Raw genomic sequence first — 19,726 nt, 5'->3', positions numbered from 1 at the left:
AGCTGAGGTGGGAAGATTGCTTGAGCCCAGAAGGTCGAGGCTGCAGTGAGCCATGATCGCACCACTGCGTGCCCTCAATCACATCGGGGTCACCACCTGAGATGTGAGTTCCACCGCCACAGAAGTCTGACCTACAGACCCTAACCCAAATACAGATGAATGAATGCACTCTAACACTATTACAGTGTTTCGAGTGGGCTAGGGCTGGTCATTGGCTGCTTTCAGAGGGTGAAATGCAACCAATTCAACCAATGGACCCAGACCCTCTGCCCCTCACCTATTTATTCCCGCAACATTTTAAAACAGAGGTTCTAAGTTAGCACACTTGTGGCTACTTAACATGGTTAAGAGAATGGTTTTAAGACTGATAAAAGCTTTTGGTTCCGGGGCCCAGAGTAAATGCAATTAACGGGTAATTCCCCTTTGATCTTCCCCGCGAGACCACCCAGCACAAAATTAACATGAATAAACAGTTAGAATGGAGACAAATGGGTGTGGGGTAAGGCCTTTTGATCAGTCTCTCTCTTTCTAACTTAACATAATGGATTGGCCGCCGCCTTCGGCCTGCCCCAATAAAACCTTTTGGCCTTCCAAAAGGTTTGAGACTAATCTATAACTTTCCCTAATATATCTTTAATATTTTCTGTAATATTTTGCCAACCACCCCGAGTGAATCTCAACACCACTGCACTGCAGCCTAGGCAACATAGGGAGACCCTGTCTCAAAAAAAGGAAAAAATACCCCTCCAGCCTTCCCTGAAGGGGATGGTCCCTCTAGCATTTATAACATTAAAGGATATAGCATTTCACATCAATTTTATCATACATCCAGATGCAACAGCCATAAAACAAACAGCCATTTTTAATTCCTTTTTTTTGGCTCTCATTGCAATTATAGGGTTAACATCACAGCTGCCAGAGGAGATTCCGTCTGGAAGGCTGGGAGAGGCTGCAGTAGCAGCAGCAAAGCTGAAGAAAAGGCTGGAGGAATTTTTCTTTTTGTTCCCTTTGGTTTATCTAAGCTTTGCTCCAGCCCAGGGAACTGATTTAATTTTTTCCTTCCTTGGAGGAGAGAAAAACCCAAATTTTTAACATTTTTCGCCCAACCCAACATTACTTATGTGAATCCCCAGGCCCTTTCTTCTGTTTGGAGGAGAGAACAAAAACCAAAATCTTGACCTGGCTGTGCTCCCACCCCCCAATCTCCAGCGTGGCAAAAGACGCCAAGGAATGCAGTGATCCAAGTCTCCTGGCGTTGGGTGTGCTCTTTTTAAATTCTATAAGTAACATTTACCTCTCACAAGAGACAACAGCTAGCTGCTGTTTCACAGCATGTGTGATGCCATAATCACCTGAGCACAAAAGTTTCATCACCCACTACTCCTTCATTCTTTCTTTACTCAAACAAAGCTTTCACCATATTTTAGTGAGTCGGGCTCATTCTGGCAAATCCCACCACTGTCACAACTGTGTCAGGGGTCCCCAAGACCACTCCCATTTTTGATTATTTGCTGGAAGGACTCACAGTCAGCATGTAGCCAGACTCATGGTGGTGAAAATTTATTACAATAAAAGTATACACCAAAATCAGCACAAAAAAAGGCATATGAGGCAATATCTTGAGGAAACCAGCCCAAGTTTCCAGTAGTCCTTTTTTAGGATTGTCACAGAATTCGCTCCTCCAGAAATCAACTGTGACATGTGTGATGTGACATATTTTCTATCAGAGCAGCTCACTAGAGATTCAGTGTCCAAGACTTTTATTGGGGGCTGGTCACACAGGCACCCTCTGCCTAGCATGTGCCAAGATTCCAGACTTCCAGAATGAAAGCACCTATCCAGCATAAACTATATTTTGTACAAACAGTTTAGGCAGAGGAAGGGAAACATGGGAATCCTTCCCTAATCCAAGTTCCGTGATGCCAGGCAAGGGCAAACATGGTAAGCAGGCCCTTCCAAGGAAAGTCTCAGGCTTCCTATATTATTAACCCTTTTCTGCCAGCACGCAACAACAGACCTTCAAAACACAAAAGCAGGCCAGGCATGGTGGCTTGTGCCTGTAATCCCAGCACTTTGGGAGGCCAAGGTGGGTGGATCACCTGAGGTCAGGAGTTTGAGACCAGCCTGCCAACATGGCGAAATCCCATCTCTACTAAAAAATACAACATTTAGTTGGGTGTGGTGGCACACACCTGTAATCCCAGATAGAAGGCTGAGGCAGGAGAATCACTTGAACCAGGAGGCAGAGGTTGCAGTGAGCTGAGATCGCACCACTGCACTCCAGCCTGAGTGACAGAGTAAGACTCTGTCTCAAAAAACAAAACAAATAAACAAAAAACCCCACAAAATCAAAATCCCACATAGAGGAAAAGATGAACAAATTTACAATTATAGTTGGAGATTTCAACACTCTCTCAATAATATATAGAAACAGTAGAAAGAAAATTAGCAAGGATATAGAAGAACTGAATGACACCATTTACCCTCTGAATTGTATTTACATTTACAGAACCATCTACACAACACCACTAGGATATACATTCTTTTCTAGTACATATGGACACTTCAGCAAAATAGCCCATACCTTGGTCACAAAATAAACCTTAACAAACGTAAAATAATTTAAATCATACAGAGCATGTTCTCTGATCAAAATAGGAAAAATAAAAAAACACCAAGGAGTAAGATAAAGTAAATAGGAAAATCTCCAAACTTAGAAATTAAACCATCCATACATTTCTAAATAATCCAAGAGTCAGCTGGGCGCAGTGGCTCACACCTGTAATCCCAGCACTTTGGGAGGCCAAGGCGGGCAGATCACAAGGTCAGGAGATCGAGATCTTCCTGGCTAACATGGTGAAACCCCGTCTCTACTAAAAATACAAAAAATTAGCCGGGTGTGGTGGCAGCGCCTGTAGTCCCAGTTACTCGGGAGGCTGAGGCAGAAGAATCGCTTGAACCCGGGAGGCGGAGGTTGCAGTGAACAGAGATCATGCCACTACACTCCAGCCTAGGTGACATAGTGAGATTATGTCTCAAATAAATAAATAAATAAGTATCCACGAGTCAAGGGGCAATACAAGGGAAATTAGAAAATATTTTAGCTGGGTGCGGTGGCTCACGCCTGTAATCCCAGCACTTTGGGAGGCTAAGGCGTGTCGATCACGACGTCAAGAGATCGAGAACATCCTGGTCAACGTGGTGAAAGCACGTCTCTACTAAAAATACAAAAACTTAGCTGGGCATGGTGGTGCGTGCCTGTAATCCCAGCTACTCAGGAGGCTGAGGCAGGAGAATTGCCTGAACCCAGGAGGCGGAGGTTGCGGTGAGCCGAGATCGCACCATTGCACTCCAGCCTGGGTAACAAGAGCGAAACTCCGTCTCAAAAAAAAAAAAAAGAAAATATTTTAAACTGAATGAAGATGAAAATACAACATATTAAAATTTGCAGGATGCAGGTAAATCAGTGCTAGGGAGTAAATTTATACCATTAAATGTTTATATTGGAAAAAAATAAAGGACCCAAACCAATTATGAAACTTTCCACCATAAGACACTAGAAAAAGAAAATAAAAATAACCCAAAGTAAGCAGAATGAGGGAAATAAGGATTGGAGCTGCAATCAGTAAGACTGAAAACAAACAAAACAGAGAAAATCAATGATCTAAAAGCTCATTCTCTGAAAAGTTTAATACAAGTTAGAGACCCCACAAAAATGAAAATAATACTATGAATAACTAATGTATACTAATTCATAAGTATATGAATGCATATACATTCAGCAACTTAGATGAAAATGAAACAATTGCTTGAAAGACACAAACTACCAAAGCTTATTCAAAAATAGATCGTTGGCCACTGGCTCATGCCTGTAATCCCAGCACCTTAGGAAGCCGAGGCGGGCAGATAACTTGAGGTCAGGAGTTCAAGATCAGCCTGTCCAACATGGCGAAACTCCGTCTCTACTAAATAATAATAATAATAAAATAAATGGGGGCTGGGGGCAGTGGTTTACACCTGTAATCTCAGCACTTTGGGAGGCCAAGGCGGGCAGATTATGAGGTCAGGAGTTCAAAACCAGCCTGCCCAATATGGTGAAACCCATCTAAATAGAAGTATACCTATTAAAAGATGGAATTGACAGTTAAAATATTTACCAAATCATGTTATAAGATCAGCATTACACTGACACCAAAATCAGCCAAAGACAGCATTGAGAAAACAACAACTATAGTGTAATCTCTCTCATGAACACAGATTCAGAAAATTATCAACAAAATATTATCAAGAAAATATTTGGTTAATAATACATCCAATAATATGTAAAAAGGATAATGCACCAAGACCAAGTGGGATTTATCCTGGGAATGCAAAGCTGGTTCAATATTCAAAAATATGTCAATGCAATCTACCATATTAATTTACCTAAAAAAAACGCAAACTCCAACCACATGGTCACAATTGATACAGATAAAGCCTTTGACAAAATTCAACAGTCATTCATAATTAAAAAAAAAAAAAAAACACTCAGCAAACCACAAGTAGAAAGAAGCTTGCTCAACTTGATATGGAGCAACTAAAAAAATATCTTGGCCGGGCCTAGTGGCTCATGCCTGTAATCCTAGCACTTTGGGAGGCTGAGGTGGGCGGATCACGAGGTCAGGAGATCGAGACCATCCTGGCCAACATGGTGAAACGCTGTCTCTACTAAAAATACAAAAAAATTAGCTGGGCGGGGTGATGCACGCCTGTAGTCCCAACTACTCAGGAGGTTGAGGCAGGAGAATTGCTTGAACCCAGGAGGCAGAGATAGCAGTGAGCCGAGATCGTGCCACTGCACTACAGCCTAGGCAACAGTGCAAGATTCTGTCTCAAAAAATAAAAATCTTACACCTTATATTATACTTAATAGAGAAAGACTAACTGCTTTCTCCATAACTTCAGGAACCAAACAAGGTTGCTCACTCTCACCCCTGTTATTCAATATTGTACTGAAAGTTCCAATCAGTTTAAAAAGGCAAGAAAAAGAAATAAATGGCTTACAGATTGGAAAGGAGGGACTACAACTACTCCAGCTCACAGATGTTATGATTATCTACATAGAAATCTTGTCAAATTCATAAAAAATACTTCTCGAATGAACACGGGAGTTAAGCAACATTATAGAATATATGTTCAACAACAACAAAAAGCAAAGCACTTCTATAGACTAGCAACGAACTGCTTGGAACAAACACTTTTAAAACTACACAATACCATTTACAATAGCTACCCCTCAAACTCTAAGAAAATATGTGCAGGAATCATATGCAGAAAACCATCAGAAGCTAATGAAAGAAATAAAGAAACAACTAAATAAAGAGACATACTATACTCATGGATTAATAGACTCATTATAGGAATGATGTCACCAAACTGATGTACAGATTTCAGGCAATTCCAATCAAATTCCCAGGAGAATTTTTTGTAGATACAGACTGATTCTAAAATTTATGTGTAAAGGTAAAGGAGCTATAACAGCCAAAATAACTTTGAACTTTGAGAGGCTGAGGCAGGAGAATTGCTTGAGCCCAGAAGGTTGAGGCTGCAATGAGTCGTGATCATGCCACTGCACTCCAGCCTGGGTGACAGAGTGAGACTCCATCTCTGCAAAAAATAAAAAAAAACTTAGCCAGATGTGCTGGTGCATACCTGTAATCCCAGCTACTCAGGAGGCTGAGGTCGAAGGATTGCTTGAACCTGAGGCCAAGGTACAGCAAACTGTGATCGTGGTACTGCACTCTAGCCTAGGTGACAGAGAAAGACCCTGTCTCAAAAAAAAAAAAAAAAAAAAAAAACTATTTGCCTTATTTTCGTGGATACTTCAGTAGAAAGAGAACAGTCTTTTCAACAAATGGTGTTGGAAACATTGGACATTCAGGATATTTATCCTAGAAGAAGGAAAATTTATGTTTACACAGAAATCCACGCACAAATGTTTATGGCGGCTCTATTCATAATTGCACCAACTTAGAAATGGCCCAAACGTCTTTCAATGGGTGCATGGATAAAGAAAATCTGCTACACTCATACAATGGAATATTATTCAGAAAAAAAGAAGGAACTATTGATATATTCAACAACTTGAATGAAACTCAAGGGGCCAGGCACAGTGGCTCACGCCTGTCATCCTAACACTTTGGGAGGCAGAGGTGGATGGATCACAAGGTCAGGAGTTCGAGACAAGCCTGGCCAAATGGTGAAATCCCATCTCTACTAAAAATACAAATATTAGCTGGGCATGGTGGCACGAGCCTGTAATCCCAGCTACTCGGGAGGCTGAGGAAGGAGAATTGCTTGAACCTGGGAGGCGGAGGTTGCAGTGAGCTGATATAACGCCACTGCACTCCAGCCTGGGCGACAGAGCAACACTCCATCTCAAGAAAAAAAAAGAAAAGAAAAGAAAGAAACTCAAAGGCACTATGCTGAATGAAGAAGCCAGTCTCAAAAGATTACAGGCTATATTATTTCATTTCTATGATATCCTGGAAGAGACAATAGCATTATGATAGAGAACAGATCAGTGGGTGTCAGGGCTTAGGGGTTGGGGAAGGAAGTGACTATACAAGGGCAGCGCTAAGAACCCAGGAAGTTCTTTGGGGTAATGCATATGTCCCAGATACTGACTGCAATGGTGGTTATATCAATCTTTGCATGCGTTCAAATTCATACAACTGTACCTCAAGTGTCCATTTTACTGTATAATTTCAAAAGTTAAGAAAATCTGCCCATCAGGCAGGTTAGAATCCTTGCTATCTGTAAAAATGTTATAATAAAGCATATGCACGCCTAAACACTATTTTTATTTGCTTTTGAGCCATGTAGAAAGGGAATCACATAGGATATCCTCTTTTGTAACTCACTTCTTTCACCTAACATTATGTCTCTGTACGGTCTAGCTCATTCCTTCTCATACCTGTGCGGTAATTCATACTGTGAATCTGGCAGAATTTATTTATGCAACTTCTTATTGGTGTATAATTGGGTTGCTTCCAGTTTTTAGCTATTGCAAATAGGGTTACTCTATGAACATTATTACATGTACAAGAATGCTCAGCCAAGCATGGTGGCTCACACCTGTAATCCTAGCACTTTGGGAAGCCGAGGCAGGCAGATCACAAGGTCAGGAGTTCGAGACCAGCCTGGCCAATATGGTGAAGCACCATCTCTACTAAAAATACAAAAATTAGCAGGTCATGGTGGTGGGTACCTGTAGTCCCAGCTACTAGGGAGGGTGAGGCGGGAGAATCGCTTGAATCCAGGAGGCGGAGGTTGCAATGAGCCGAGGTTGTGCCACTGTACTCAAGCAGCCTGGACAACAGACAGAGTGAGACACCATTTCAAAAAAAAAAAAAATGCTCATCACAAAACAGGATGTTCAAAAAGTAAATCAAACACTAACTAACCATCCAATAGGAGAATGACTGAATAAACTATGGCTACAATAAATGATGGCATATGATCCAAATCACATCAGAACAGGTGAGTCATTATTTGGATCAATTACCCAAGTGTTAGCCTGGTGGCTGTTGTGATGATGATGCACGGATCTAATGACTGCATGTGGGTCACAGTCATGGTGAGCTCACTGGGCTCATCTCAGGGCTCCGCATGGGCAGAGATGAGGACAAACAGGAAGGAACAGTGACACAGTGGCTGGCCACCCCAGAACAACAGAGACAACCTCACCTGGTCCCCAGCCCACGGATCTGCTCACAGCCTCAGAACTTCCCCCGCCTAACTGTCCTGAGCACTTCCAGGAAGGCAGCCCCTGGCCGTGCCTGAGGTGGCCGCATCCGTCCTTTCCCCAAACCCTGACCCTCTCCTCCTCCTCTTGGGCCAAATCTGCTTTCTCCACACCTCGGCTCCCCTCCATTCATGAGCATCCCCTGCATGATGGGGATGTGATGATGCCCATTGCGCAGGTGAGGAGACTGAGGCCTGTAGAGGGCAGCAGCTGGGCCTGCAGCTGCACAGCAGGTCAGTGGGCCTGTGCTGGGTGGGCCGTGCCTCAGCCCACAGCTGTGCACCCCCTCAAGCTGTACGGAGATTGTCTGCTGCCTCCTCTCCTGAGGGATCCTCCTGGCCAGTGTCTCCCCCAGACCACCAGGCCTGGAGCTTCTAGACCCGGAGTTCAGGCCCTGGGAGAGGACTGGGTGGAGGCAGAGCCGGCAGCTGGCCAGGATCTGGCTAGGGTGTTGATGGTTTTTTCCTGAGCCCCAGGCTCTGTTGGGGTCTGTCCCCAGTATTTTCAGGATCCAGGCCAGTGCCCTCAGGACTAGCCAACGTATAGCCTGACCTGCCCTGGGCACGGGCCTCAGAGCAGTGCATCTTGTAGAAGAAAGCATATAATGCAATCATTAAATAAGAAAAGATAAAATTATATGAGAATTTTCCTTTAGCCATGGAAATGAGCTCAAGGAAAAGGAGCAGGAAGGAGTGAAAAGCCATCTGCAGATGACCCCAAACAGCCTGGAGCTCATGCACCCTGAGGCCTGTGACTTCACCACGAGTGAATGTTTAAGACTATTCTCTGTCTTCTCTGAGGCTTTCCTGGTCTTGGAGATGAGATTACTCCTGCTGGCAAAGCTGGGTATCACTGCAACGAGACTGCGCTGTGCCTAGAGACACCAACCTCACCGTGGGACCACAGCCTTCTGTCAGGGTTCCCTGACTGAAAGGAAAAGGTCACTTTGACCTAGCAGGAAGCTCAGGTTTGGACTCGGTCTCATCCTGGGCAATAGACACCGAGAAGAGGAAGTGGAGGGGTTGTAGGATGTGGGTGGGTGACAGCAGGGCTGAGGGCTGAGGACAGAGAGAGCAGGGACCATTGTGAGACTAAGATGCTGGCTCTGGCCAGGAATGGTGGCTCATGCCTGTAATCCCAGCACTTTGGGAGGCTGAGGCGGGTAGATCACTTGAGGTCAGGAGTTTCAGACCAACCTGGTCATCATGGCGAAACCCCATCTCTACTAAAAATACAAAAATTAGCCAGGCATGTTGGCACATGCCTGTAATCCCAGCTACTCAGGAGACTGAGGCAGGAGAATCGCTTGAACCCTGGAGATGCAGGTTGCAGTGAGCCGAGATTGCGCCACTGCACTCTAGAGTGAGCGGCAGAATGAGACTGTCTCAAAAAAAAAAAAAAGTAACAAAAGAGATGCTGGCCCTGGTCACAAGGAGGAGGAAGAGAAGTACCAGGAAGTCCTCTGCAAAGGACTGTGCTAAGAGCTGGGGCTGATGAGAATACAGAAGGCCCTCACCTGTGAATGGGTGAAAGAAGTAGAGTTGACAGTCTCGGAGTTGGGTGAGAAAAGCAGGATTCATGTTAAGTGGTCAGCCAGTGTCTGGTACAGAATCATGCTGAGGGGAATGCTGATAGTATTGGTATGAATGGTTGTATTAGTCAGAGTTCTCCTGAGATATCTAGATATAGATAAATAAGAGGGGATTTGTTATGGGAATTGGTTCATGTGACTGTGGAGGCTGAGAAGTCCCTCCACTTCCGTCTGCAAGCTGGAGAGCCAGGAAGGTGGATGGTATGATTCAGTCTGAGTCCAAAGGCCTGAGAACTGGCAGAGCCAGGGGCGTAAGTCATGGAGTCTGAAGGCTTGAAAACCTGGAGTTCTGATGTCCAAGGGCAGGAGAAGATGGGGTGTCCCAACTCCAGAAGACAGCCTTCTTCTTGTACCTGTGCCCTCGAGGGATTGGACAATGCCCACCCACGTGGATCTTCCTCCCTCGGTCCACTGATTCAAAGGCCAGTCTCTTCCGGAAACACCCTCACAGACATATCCGGAGATAATGGTTTGCCAGCTATCTGGGTTTTTCTTAACTCTGTCAAGCAGACACCTAAAATTAACCATCACAATGGTGATATGAAAGGCCTCACTCTGTGAACTGCCTGAGACATGCTGTTCTCCGCTACAGGATGAGCACTCACTGTCTTGGTCCATCTGTCTACCTCTGTGGCCCCAGTACGGGGACAATAACAGTTACCATCGAGGCTTGCCAAAGAAGACGGTATGTGGTCGGCAGAAGAGTGTCCCCAAACACATCCATGTCATTCTCCCTAGAACCTCTTCCAGCCGGGGGATGCCACTGGGCATGTACTCAGTCTTGCCCTGTGCCCGGCACTGCTCTCGGTGACTGACCAGTCACCTCACCTCTCCTTCACATAACCCTGTGAGGAGGAAAATTATTACCCTGATGACAGACAAGCAAAGGGAGGCACAGAGAGCTGAAGCTACTTGCCCACAGTATCACCCGGGGCAATTTAGTCCCAGCCAGTGTCAGTCCAGCCCCTGCTCCTGTCCACCCTACTACCCTGCCTCGACTAATAGACCTGTCTAACATGGGCTCAGGAGGAGGGCAGTACACACGTTTTCTCCAAAGCCCACACCTACCCTACTTGGCAGGCATTAGCCCCCTTTATAAATGGGGAACTGAGGCTGGTCAAGGACAGGTGATTTGCCCAAGGTCACACCACCAGGGCTTGGGGTTCCAGGCTTTTATGAAGTCCGCCAGGCCCCAAAGCCCAGGTGTCCCAGGCTATTGTGGGTGTGAATGAGGCCTGAGGGGAGATGGACCCCAACATCTGAGGACAAAATGGACAGGTCCTGTCTATCCCCTGAGAGACGATGGCCCTCTTTATGGCTGGTGTCAGGAGCACAGGATAGATTCCCCACCAGACAATCTCCACAAGCAGGCCTGAGGGAGCCTCTAGGATAGAAGGCAGGACCTGGAGCCAGGGGAGATTCTGCAGGAAGGAGGCCACCTACACTGTGTGGTCCACACCAGGAGGCCGGGGGCGCTGCGAGCCTGTGTGCAGGAGTCACGGACACTCATGCTACTCCCACTTCCCACTGCACTCTGTTTCACTTGTGAGGGTTTTTTGTGTGTGTGCCTGAGAGTGCATAAAACATGAGTGTATGTTTTAATGGCAATTAATAAGCTGCACATTCATGTAATAACCATAAAGTTCAAGGCCCATCACCATCCCAGAAGTCCCCAGGGTCCCTTCTCAATCAGCGTGTTTTTCCTCAAGTCCCCCATCTTCCCCTTTCTGCCTGTCTCTTCCACCCCAGTTCCCTTCTCATTCCTAAAGTCCTGCCCTCCATCAGAAGTAGAAACGTCGTCCTGGCCATGGTTCCCGTATTATCATTAATCATTTCTACTGGCTGGCTGGCTGGCTGACTTTCAGTGTGGATGGCACCTTCCCTCCAGCTGTGGGGCTCAAGCCCTGTGTCTCCCGTGGCACAATAGAAGGTTATGCCTCTTTTAGGAATCTCAGGTGTGAGCAGGAAAACAGGCTCAGGGCACTTCTCTGAGCCTCAGGTCCTTCATCTGTGACATGGGAGAACCCCACCTCCCTCTCAGGTTGTGGGAAAAATAGAGATGGGGACACCGGGCACCTGTAGTGAGTGCTACGTGTCAAAACCTGGGATGAGGCTTTCTTTACCATCACACATCCTTGAGATCCCGGACCCACCAGGCGCTTCCCCTGCTCCAGAGCTGTTGCACTTGCTGTTCCTCCTGCCTGGAAAGCTCTTCCCTCAGGTAATTACAAGGCCTGCTCCTCACTGCCTCCAGGTCTCTACTCAGTCATCACCTCTCCAGGGATGCCTTCCCCGCACAGCCTGAATAAAATAGCATCCTGCCCACTTACCCATTTCCCTGGCCCTGTCTTAACATTTTTTTTCTTTCTTCCTTTTTTTTTTTTTTTTGAGACAGAATCTCACTCTCTCACCCAGGCTGGAGTGCAATGGCGCAACATTGGCTCATTGCAACCTCTGCCTCCTGGGTTCAAGCAATTCTCATGCCTTAGCCTTCCAATTAGCCTACCAGGCACCTGCCACCATGTCCAGCTAGTTTGTGTATTTTTAGTAGAGATGGGATTTCACCATGTTGGCCAGTCTCGCACTCATGACCTCAGGTGATCTGCCCACCTCAGCCTCCCAAAGTGCTGGGATTACAGGCATGAGCCACCGCCCAGCCCCTGTCTTAACTTTCTATGTAGCACTTACCACCCTGTGACGTGCTACATATTTACTGACCAACTCTAGGAAATCAGGGATGTTGTTATTTTTGGTTTCTGTTGTATCCACAGAATCTAGAACAGTACTCAGATATACAGATGTTCAGAAAATTCTTGTTGAAGGACGGTTGTAGTGGGGCCCTTTATACACATTGCTAAGATGCATAGATGCCCTCCAAGATGGATATTGGCCCCATTGTATTGATTATGATACATACTTGGTTCAAGGAAACAAGTGACTTGCCCAATGTCACACAATCAGGACTTGGGGGCTCCAGGCTTTGAAATCATGTCTGCTAGCCTCCAAAACCCACAGTTCCTGGACAGAGCTCTCACAACCAAAAAAGTAAGAAATTTCACTCTTGAGACACAGAACCCCAAACAGCTCAGATACGCAAAGACACCAAAAACAGTTCACTAATCTCACAACCTGAAACAGACTCCAAAATCCCTGCATAGAGACCTCGCAACTTGACACAGACCCCCAAACAGAACAGAGAGCACACATGCTGTGCCAAAACCCCCACACATAACAGACCAAAGTTCTCACTCCTGGGAAACAAATTAAAACTATTCAGATGTCTCACACCCTAGAGAGAGGCCCCCCAAACCATTCAGACACCTCCCAACCTAATACAAAACAGAAACAGAAGTTCAAATAACTCAGAAACATCACATCATCTTAAGATAAAGTCCCCAAAGAAATCAGAGAACCTACATTCTGTGCAGAGACCCCTCTCCCCCAAACAGCTCAGATACTTTACAGCTTAAGCAAAATTGTCCCCACCAACACCAGCTCAGAAACATCACAACTTGGGACCCAGAATTGCAAACAGCTCTGAGACTTCATTCACATCCTGGGGTGCAGAAACCTACATAGAGCTCTCACACCCAGGGACACAAATGCCCAAAAAGGTCAGAAGATGCACACCCAGGCCAGGCATGGTGGCTCATGTCTGTAATCCCAGCACTTTGGGAGACCGAGGTGGGAGGATCAGTTGAGGCCAGGAGTTCAAAACCAGCCTGATCAACATAGCGAGACCCTGTCTCTACAAAATAAAAAATAAAAAACAGCCGGACATGGTAGTGCACACCTGTAGTCCCAGCTACTCGGGAGGCTGAAGCAGAAGGATCGCTGGAGCCCAGGAGTATGAGGTTGCAGTGAGCCGTGATCAGCCACTGCACTCCAGCCTGCGTGACAGAGTGAGACTCCACCTGGAAACAAGAGAAAAGAAGAAAAGAAGGGACATCCAGACACATAGGCACACAAAGCCCAAGAAACCTCATACGGTGGCACACAAAATCCACTCAGATAAAATATCCCACTCAGACACAATCTGGTCCCCAAACGGCCCAGAGTGATCAAATATACCCAAACGGCATCTGAGATGCCATACCTAAAGACACACATCCCCAAAACTACCTTACCCGCTTTACTTCCCAGGCAAACACCAAACAAGCTCAGAGACCACTCCCTGGACATTGAGTGTAGCAGGAAGAATGATGGTGCGGTGCCAAAAGCACCAGACTAGGCTTGTGACGGAGTTAAGGGTAAACAAGACTGAAAGAGTTAAGGGTAAACAAGACTGAAAGAGCTCACGTGAAGCAAATGACTAGTGCAAACCTTGCTGGGGTGGCATCTCCAGCCCCTTTGGGACAGTCGGTTGGTGAGTAGGCCAAAGAACTCTACTCTAAAAAGCTGCACACACCCTCCTCGCTCCAGCTGCCTGAACTCCAGCTCCGCAATCAACATGCCTGTCCCAAATTGAAGGCCAATGGGAACCAGGGACGCGACGAGGGAGGCAGGGCCTAGCCGGTCCATCCGGAGCCACTCCGCGCCCCGGAAAAGCTTAGTCCGGCGCTCACGCAGTGACCAATCACCGCCCGGGACGGCCTTCGACCCCGCCCTTTACATCTCGAAGCCAATCGCTTGCCCCTTTGCGGTCCCCGGCGGGATTTAACTACGTAGAAACGAAGAGGTGGAGGTGAAGTGAAAATGATGGCTGCACCAGGCTCGAACGGGCTGGGAGAACCGAGTGGTGAGAGTAAGGAAGGACCTAACGGGGCGGGAACTGTGGTGGATTCTCCACGTGGGTTTAAAGAGACCCTTAGTCCTGTCACACACAAGAGATTATTCCAAAATGGACAGGCGGAGTGGACTGTCCTTCCTCTGCGCTCCTCAATGGTACGTCCCAGGATTGAACTGTTCCATCCCGCGCGCCCCTTGGTGGTGCAAACGAGGAACAGCTAGGCGATGCAGATGCCCATGGACCATTCTGGGCTGCCCCTTAAAGGGTGAGAGGGCATAGTCAGGACAAAAACTGACTGCATACCTACTGCAATCTTGAACAAGAGAAAAGCGTTCCTAAGCAGCAGCCTTCCAGTACCTTCCTGCAGTGTCCACCATCAAACATTTACTGCTTGTTGGGCATTGTGCTCACTTGTGCCTCCCTGGGTAATGCAGAATAGGTCTAATGGGGGGCCTGCTGGCCTGGGAACCCAGCCACAGCCCCCCGGGGCAGGAGGGATGGAACTCCTGACTGGGGTCAGAAGGCCTGATGTGGGCCAGGTGTCTATTCTTGACTGTCAGTAATGGGTGAGAGGGACAGCAGGATCTTCAAGCTCTGTTAGGGAAAGGGCCATTTCTCAGCGCCCCCAAGGAGAATGAGTAGGTCAAATAAATCCTGTCACCCCTGAATATGTTCCCTAGCAGAATCCTCAACCTGTCTAGCTATGTCTCTCACTAGAACTTTGCATTTGTTTATTCATTTGCTAATTTATTCATTCTGTCTAAATTATGTGCCAGGCACTGTTATAGGTGTTAGGAATACAGCTGTGTGGAAAGAGACAAAAACTTGCCCTCATGGAGCCTTCATTCTATTGGGATCATATGGCTCAAAAACCTAAGCATGTAATTTGTCAGGTGGTGTTAATTGCTGTAATGAAAGTTAAGTCAGGGTAGTGAAATAGAAGAGGGAGGATCCCACCTAGAAAGAATAGCCTAGGAAGATCTTTCTGAGAATGTGAAATTGACATTTCAATAGGAGATGAATATCTGGGAGAAGCATTCTGGCAGAGGTAAGAACCAGTGCAAAAGTGCTGCCTAGCATGTGTGAGACACAGTGAGGAGCCCAGTGTTGCTGTGGGAGGTGGGAGATGAGCTCAGAAAGGTAATGAGGACCAGATTATATAGGACCTTCTGGGCGATGGCAAGGACTGTGACTTACTCTGAGTGAGCCATAGGAAAGTTTTTAGCAGAGAAGCTCCTATGCTTCTTTCAAAGGCCAGAGGCCCAGGTCACTCAAAGTATAGGGAGGACCTCCTGTTTTTTCCCAGGAACTCCTTCCCCAGCCCCTCTGTAACTGAATATGCCTTTCCTGGATAATCCCTTAGACTTGGAAGATATCTTCCCAACTTCTCCCCAGAAAAATCCATGTCAGAGGGTGATATTAGAAGAAGCTGATCAAGGGCCCTCAGAGCATGAGTGAGGTCACACCCAGCCCCATGTCTGAGAGAGAAACAAAGTAACAGACACAGAGAAGACAAGAAGAAAAGAAAGAGTATTAGAGAGACAAGGACAGAGAGACTATTTCTGGCAGCTGGCTGTTCCTGCTGAATTAGACCCACAGCTCTGGACCCCTGTGTATGCTGCTAGGTGCTGTGCCTGTCACTACAGAGGAAAGGAAGCCTCTCCCCAGAAACTTGACAAGGGATTGACTCAGCTGCCGTTGGCCTGGGCCTCAGTCATGAGGGAAGACCCACCCCACTTCCTTGACACACGTTGGGACCCTCTACTCAACAGGATAAGGACATGGTCCAATTATGGGGAGGCTCATGCTGTATACAGAGTCCCCATACTCCCTCCAGTCCTTGACTGCCCTCCTGCTGACTCTCAGTGCTGAAAAAAAAAAAACTTTTTTTTTTTTTTTTTTTTTTTTAGACAGGGTCTCACTCTGTCACCCAGGCTGCAGTGCAGTGGCACTATCACAGCTCACAGCAGCCTCAACCTCCTGGCTCAGGCAATCCTCCTACCTGAGCCTCCCAAGTAGCTGGGACCATAGGTGCACACCACCATGCCCAGCTGATTTTTTGGTTTTGGTTTTGTTTTTTTTGAGACAAAGTTTCCCTCTGTCACCCAGGCTGGAGTGCAGTGGTGTGATCTTGGCTCACTGCAAACTCCACCTCCTAGGCTCAAGCGATTCTCATGCCTCAGCCTCCCAAGTAGCTGGAATTATAGGTGTGTGCCACCACGCCCAGCTAATTTTTGTATTTTTAGTAGAGACAGAGTTTCGCAGTGTTGGCCAGGCTGGTCTCAAACTCCTGGCCTCAAGTGATCCACTCGCCTTGGCCTCCCAAAGTGCTGGGATTATAGGCGTGAGCCACTGCGCCCAGCCTGATTTTTTTGTATGTTTTGTAAAGACAGAGTTTTGCCATGTTGCCCAAGATGGTTTTGAACTCCTGGGCTCAAGCCATCTGCCTGCCTTGGCCTCCCAGAAGTGCTGGGATTATAAGCGTTAGCCACCGTGCCTGGCCTGAAAAAAATTCTTTCAAGGGGGAAGGAGAGGCAGGAATCTCCACATTTACCCACAGCAAATGTAGAGATTCCTGCCTCTCCTTACCCCTTGAAATTTATCCATTGGCCTCATGCCAATGGCCTAGCAGACGAATCTGTGATATTTCCCCACCTATGTGGATACTCTTTACCTCACACCACCACTTCCACAGGTAATGTGAGGATTGCATTCTGGACATCCATTACCAAGCAGGGTGTACCACAGAGAGACAGAGAGGCAAACATCCTGCCAGTGAGTCAGTGACAGGGCCCTTGAGGCCCTGGGCAAACCTCTCCCTTTACCCTTTCCTTGTCATCCACCACTGACCTCAGCTGTGCCTGAGCCTTTCCCTGACTCCTCCAGTGAGTCCAAGTTTACAGCCAGTTCCTCCCTCCTCATGAGGACTGTGTGCACAGGCTCCACCCTCACTGGGCTTCAGGCTCCTCATCTGCAAATGGTGACCTCCTCATTGGCAATTTGGCAGATTGAGTTAACATGGGTTACGTGGGTTTGTCACAGGGGTCGGCCTCGAGCAAGGATGGAATTAATGTCTGCAGACATTGTGATTAGTATTTGTAGCACGGGCTCCTACATGCTACACTGAGGACTTGCCCTCCCTGAGGATAAGGATCCTGTGTTTTCATCTCTGTGATACCAGGGCACCTGGTTCTATCCCTGTGAGAGAGAGGGCCATCCTGCCTTACTCACAAAAATATCCTGATATATGAGCAGCTCGGAGACCTAACTCTCTGGACAAAGACCTCCCACAAATATTCAAAGACCCCATGCCTTAGACAGTGCCCACAAACAGTTCAGAGACCTCTCACCCTAGACACCAACCACCAAACAGCTCAAAGATGCCACACCTCAGGACACAGACCCCCCCCCAACCAACTCAGAGAATTTCTACCTCGAGGTAACAGCTCCCAACAACTCAAGGACCTCACACACCAACCCACAAAGAGCTTACCGGCTGCACGCTGGGACACATACCCACAAAGAATCAGCTCAGGGCTGCTGTGTGATGCTGAGCCTCTGTACCATCCAGCCCTGTTAGGAAGAGGCCTTGGGTCTTGTAATTCCCCACAGTCTGCAGTCACCACCTTTTTGTCATGAGGAAGGCAGGTTCACACCAGGGATGGGGAGGACCCTCTGGGACTGAGGGGTTCAGAGAATGAGCTCTTATATCTGGGTCCCAGGAATGGCCATCATCTGACCAACCCTGATCACCTTTGGTCCTGGTGACTTTTTTATCCTGCCCCATGGGGGCTTCAGGGTAAATCCAAGAACACAATAGGAGACCCCTGGACCCCATCATCTTTGCCATCTCTCAGCACCTACTGTGGGTTACTGGATCTCAAAGAGAGAGTAGAGGTCTTCCTTTCACCCTGCCAACAGCAACCCTTATTATGGTCCTTCTGAACATCCTGGTCCTTTCCCCAAACCTCCTCTCCTATTGGCAGCTGCCGCACCTCCTCTCTCTCCCCAGCTTCCCACCCTTGTGGGCCACCAGGGCTCCCCTTCCACCCCACAGACCTCTTTACCTCCCTACCCCAGCCCTAGTCACGGGGCCTTAGTTACACCCTCTCATGCCCACTTTGGTTCTCTCACCTGGCACGTAGGCCTACCTCAGAGGACCCCCTCAGGACCCTCCCTGCTCCCTGAAAGTGCTCCTGCCCCCACACAGGGTTCTGTCACAACATCCCTGTTAGGGCAGAACTGGAAATCTCTCACAGATCCAGATGAAACTCCAGACCCAGACTGAGAGTCCAGGGCAATTCACCTAGGGCTGGAGGAGGCAGGGTGAGATTCCTGAAGGAGGTGCTGGGGTGTCACCCCAGGAGATGGGAAGACACTGCAGAGCTGAGTCTGTGAGGACAGAGAAGGGACCATGAGAAGGACAAGGGCAGTGTTAGCGCTGGGAGTGTGCCGACTGCGGTCCTCTAGGTGTTGGCATCTGGCCCCAGCTCTGCCCAACCCTGGCTGGAGGGCCCCAGCCAGGGATCTGCCTTCTTGGTGCTTCAGTGTCCTCATCAGTGACAGAGGCAACAGGGCTTTCTTCCAAGGGTGCTAGTGGGGATTAAATGAGATAGCACATAAGAAAGAAGTGCTTAGGACACTGCAAGTCAGATCTGTGATGACCTAAAACTTAGAGCCCCGGGCACTGAGCACCAGATGACGCCTTGCAAGTGGTCTCACTAAGCCCTGCCTGTGACTTGGGAAGCATCTTCAGCCTCATACTCAATAGCAGTCCAAGTCTTGAAGACTGGATCCCACTTATCATCCAGTCCTTAAAGCCCAGGCTCTGCTCTACAAACTCTGACCCATCAACCACTGTGCCTGACCATGCACAAGCCCAGGGATCCAGGGACTGGGCTTTGCAAGTGTGTCCCACTGTACCCTGTAAGAGCCAGACCTGGCAGTCTCCAGGTGAACTTCTGTTGGAAACAGATGCTTGGTGCCACGAAGAAAAATCAGCACTGAGACAAAGGATCTCTCAGCAAAGCAATTTTTACTTTTTTACCTCCTGCACTGCAGGAAGGGTACCCTCGCTAGCCATCTTCCCACAAGAGTACAATGAACAAAGGAAAATCAGACATATTTATCCCTTACGCATTTGGGGTTGTCCTTACTGCTGTGTCTGATCTCCATTGGTTGGAGCCAGACCTCATAATCTAAACGAAAACCCGACTGGCTAACAACTTAAAACTTTTCTAAATGGGTAAGGGGCATAGGCTGCAAGCTAGGACATGCCTGTGAGCACCTCCAGCACAGATATCTTGGTTAAAGTACAAGGACATAGAATATACTAAGTGCCTGTAAGCATGGCATGTCTAACAGCTACATAGGATAGGGCTTAACAGAGTTATTAGCAAATTTATTCTTTAACAAGAAAGGAAACTTTTTTTTTTTGAGACAGAGTCTCACTCTGTCACCAGGCGCCAGGCTGGAGTGCAGTGGCACAATCTCGGCTCACTGCAACCTCCGCCTCCCAGGTTCAAGCAATTCTCCTGCCTCAGCCTCCTGAGTAGCTGGGACTACAGGCACACACCACCATGCCCAGCTAATTTTTGTATTTTTAGTAGAGACGGGGTTT

General features: G+C 47.5%; 1 protein-coding gene across 6 annotated transcripts in view; it reads right to left on the bottom strand.

Annotated features, from left to right (window-relative positions):
* LOC105734474 (protein FAM156A/FAM156B) overlaps positions 1–13,831 on the bottom strand; it is a 50,281-nt gene extending 36,450 nt beyond the window's left edge. For 4 of the 6 annotated variants that reach the window (XM_064364335.1, XM_064364336.1, XM_064364338.1 and 1 more), the window contains exon 1: positions 13,701–13,831. The gene's annotated coding sequence lies outside the window, so the exon portion shown is untranslated. Of the gene's footprint in view, positions 1–13,170; positions 13,292–13,700 lie in introns of all 6 variants that reach the window. The other 2 variants (XM_064364337.1, XM_064364339.1) reach the window with 1 other exon arrangement.
* Between the last annotated feature and the right edge of the window lie 5,895 nt (positions 13,832–19,726).

This window comes from Aotus nancymaae, unplaced genomic scaffold, assembly GCF_030222135.1.
Source record: "Aotus nancymaae isolate 86718 unplaced genomic scaffold, 86718_ANA_hifiasm-v0.15.2.pri h1tg000058l, whole genome shotgun sequence".
Taxonomy (NCBI): domain Eukaryota; kingdom Metazoa; phylum Chordata; class Mammalia; order Primates; family Aotidae; genus Aotus; species Aotus nancymaae.
Note: the sequence above shows the minus strand (reverse complement) of the source record. Positions and strands in the feature narration are given on the sequence as shown.